The sequence below is a fragment of the Elaeis guineensis genome, chromosome 12 (assembly GCF_000442705.2).
Source record: "Elaeis guineensis isolate ETL-2024a chromosome 12, EG11, whole genome shotgun sequence".
Taxonomy (NCBI): domain Eukaryota; kingdom Viridiplantae; phylum Streptophyta; class Magnoliopsida; order Arecales; family Arecaceae; genus Elaeis; species Elaeis guineensis.
Genome location: NC_026004.2, coordinates 11255086 through 11258669, shown reverse-complemented (window position 1 = coordinate 11258669; position 3584 = coordinate 11255086). Strand labels below are relative to the sequence as shown.

The following is a 3584-nucleotide window of genomic DNA, read 5'->3' as shown; positions in this document are numbered from 1 at the left end:
CCTGAAATTAGCTAAAAGTGTCCACGCTTTCCAAAACCTTTTGGCATATCATATCAAAGGACAACATAGCGCAAATGGATGTACTTCAACTCTTAACCAGTGAAGTTCTAAATGGTATCGTCCTTCATTGCTCATTGATTCAGATGCGTTTACCGAAACGAGATGCCTTTTCTTCTCGTAGTATGATGACATGAAACGGAAATTTTTAGTGAACACTACCACTAGTAGGCCAACTGAATCTAACTATCCATGTTTTTATTCATGACTAATATATTCATGCATTTGTATTTTATGGAGTGGTCTCCATGTTAGGTTTTTGGAGATTGAATTGTCAGACACTATGTCATATCTGCTTTCTTTGGGTAATGCCACTGAATGGATGTACCAACACATTCTGTCCTTGGATACTACCAACATGACCAAATATCATGGACATTTTTAATTTATTGGACACGTTTGATACCTTTCCATGCAATATTGGAACTCGCTCTCATGCATATCTTTTTCACCTTTTTTCCATCTTAGCATTCTAAACTTGTACTATTTGCAGCTAATCGTAATATTCCAATGCAGCATTGTTCAAACTTGATGCAAGAAACTGGGACCCACCAGAGATCCTATTCACATCAAGCTGTTTAACATTCTCTCTGAAGCCCTCTTCTTTTTAATTCGGCTCCATGTGTTCATGCTTTTTTGGCAAACTCAAATTGTCTAATTTATGATGGTTTGTAATCATGCTGTCTGAAACCACAAGATCTAGTTTTTTGATGTTATCTATATTATAGCCTGAAAGAACAATTACCATCTTTGTAACATGACCTTGATCTGTATCATAGCCTGAAGGAAAATAAAAGCCCAGGATAAGTTCTTTAGTAGGAGCTGGCCAGAATCCAGAAGAAATTGCAATGCTAATTCTACACTATTTGCTCATAGGTCTGAGGCTATAGCCAAAGACCAATGCAAAAGAGAATCAGACAGAAGCCTATATGTAATTTTGTCATAGGAACACCGTGAGAGGATCTTTGAACTACACAAGCACAGAATTTCCTTCATATAGTTCATTCCCAATCTCAGGTTCTTAGCTTAAACTACAATCGAGCAATAAAAGCACCCACATTTTTGTTCTAACAGTCAAATTCATATAAATGTACTGTCTTTGTAGCTGCAAATGCAACAAAAAATAAAATCTAATGGAGCTCGAGAAAATACTTTGAAAAGCTAAGCAGTGGCTTATCTTTAGAATAAAATCAAGGTGTTGATACACTCAGTAAATATCATGTTTGACATTCATGTTCCAGAATGGACCTTATATCCTATTCTAATAGGAAATTATGCCTAACTGTTCAAGGATACAAGTAAGCATTGTAAGTTCGAACGGTGAAACAACATTATTATTTAATTAGCAATTCCCCCGAAACAACATTATTATTTAGTTAGCAATTCCCCCGATCACACAATTGCTTCCGTAGCATAGTGGTAGTGCGTTCGCTTCGTAAGCGAAAGGTCGCGAGTTCGATCCTCGCCGGGAGCTTTTGGAGCACCCTTGTCGCGCGTCTAGTTCGCTGAATCGAGCTAATATTTCTATTTTAATTTTAATTGCGCCACACCACACCAGCCAACCCGAGCCTAGTTGGCTCGGTCTTAAGACCCTAAACCCAATATTGAATTGGAAGCGAGTCAACTTTAGCATGCCTTACACAACTCGGTCGTCGGTAGAATTTTTTTTGTACGTACCACCTAACGTGAGATTGGGTGCAGCTTTGTGAGTTGGGCTAACGGCAGCCCAAGCCAACCAACAGGATGCCCAAGTCCACCCAACCCAACCAAATATGGGCAGAAACAACCCACCTAAATTCAAAACCACCAACTACAAATTTTCAAATCCATAGCCAGATCAGATTGGCTCAGGACAGGATCTGGTTTGTGTTGGACTCCTTATCTTGTGAATTACTTTGCATTTGGGTTTTGGTTGGATTGCTCAAATATCAACAACCCAGTTTTAAATTGGATCAACATTTTCCAACCCAATACTGACCTAACTAAACTTATCAACAACCAGTTTTAAATTGGATCAACATTTTCCAACCCAATACTGACCTAACTAAACTTATCTACTGAAGCAATTTGATTTGAAATATGGGTTAGCTTAGGTTAATTATTGGTTAAACCAGTGCAAGTACAGTCATTTAAGAGTGGGTATACTCAAATGGCAAGTATTATAGAGAGAAAATCTATGAACATATGTGAAGCATAACTTCACCAACATTTTTTTTTTGAGGGATGGAATGTGTAGAAGCCAGCAATTGATCTTTTCGGTCTTGATAATCAACTAATTGGAACCTTAGATTCCATCAACTATAAATCTCTTTATGTTTTGTTATAATGTACAAATGGATTTACAAGTCAGTTAATTGAGAGAATTGGAAACAAGAGAAATTACATGAACAAATAACTCTTTCACTAGTCCCTGATTATCATTCTCTATATTAAGTTTTGACTGTGCAGACTGAGCAGATTGGCAATGCTACTTTCCTTTTGTGGATAATTTCATAATTACATTTTTTTTAATAAAATTCTTCCTACCTATTCTCCTAACGAATTTTCCTAATTACAATTTCTTCCTCTTGGTCTTCCAATATTTCTCTGTTTTTTAGTTGTACCTCCATGTTCATAAAGAAATTCACTTATCTTAAAAAAATTGACCTAGCCAACATAAGCCTACTCGCTCTAACAAAGCAAATCATGAGCTCGAACCTAAAGCATACTATGATAAATTTGAAAGATGATGGCATAAAACTTTTGTTGTAAATCAATTAGAATCTTTTCTGTCAAATGTAAACATGATTGTTTTTGAAAAATAATTTTATCTTGATGCAGGAGAACGTGACACAACATGAATAGAAGCAATGCTCACCACATGCCATCATTATGGTTCACAGAGAGAGAGAGAGAGAGAGAGGTTTCTTTTGGACCCCAAAGAGAGTTCCAGACCTCATGAAGCTTTAGCTAACAGTCACATGGTGACTACTTTCTCTGAAAATCATTAGAGTTGAAGGTTCTGAGATAGGAGGCAAAAAAAATGATCAAACAGAGAGGTCCCTTGATGAGATGCACATCGCCAATAGGCTGCACTCCTCCCAACCATCCTTTACAACACACAAAAAACCTTGCTTCAGATTTTTTGAGCACAAGATAAGATCTACTCCTTCACAGTCTCAAGTGGTCATCAAAAGGTCAGTGTGGAGAACTTAATTTAATAAAGAGAGGTTGGACTCCATGGGTATCAAACTTTGGCTGGTGTGTTCTTTCTTAATTTGCTACTGCTTATGATAAGTTGCTAACAAAGCAAAGTTCTTGCACCATGTCCCTACCATGTGATACAAAGGCCCCCTGCATGGGTTCCTTTCTCTTTCTAAAGTGATTCTACCCCCTAATAGTCAAGGCATTCTTCTTGTTCTAGCCTGACCCATGGGCCACAGCTACCTAAAAGACTTTTAAAAGCCTTGGAAAGAAATTGGGCTTTATATGTACACTTTTGATCATAGAGATAGCCGACTCCATTATATTAACTTATGGACCCCTTC

At 37.4% G+C, this 3584-nt stretch overlaps 1 non-coding gene across 1 annotated transcript; it reads left to right on the top strand.

Moving 5' to 3' along the window:
* Nucleotides 1-1459: 1459 nt before the first annotated feature.
* Nucleotides 1460-1531, top strand: TRNAT-CGU (transfer RNA threonine (anticodon CGU)). The gene has a single exon. It is a non-coding gene; the product is annotated as a tRNA-Thr (tRNA).
* Nucleotides 1532-3584: the final 2053 nt, after the last annotated feature.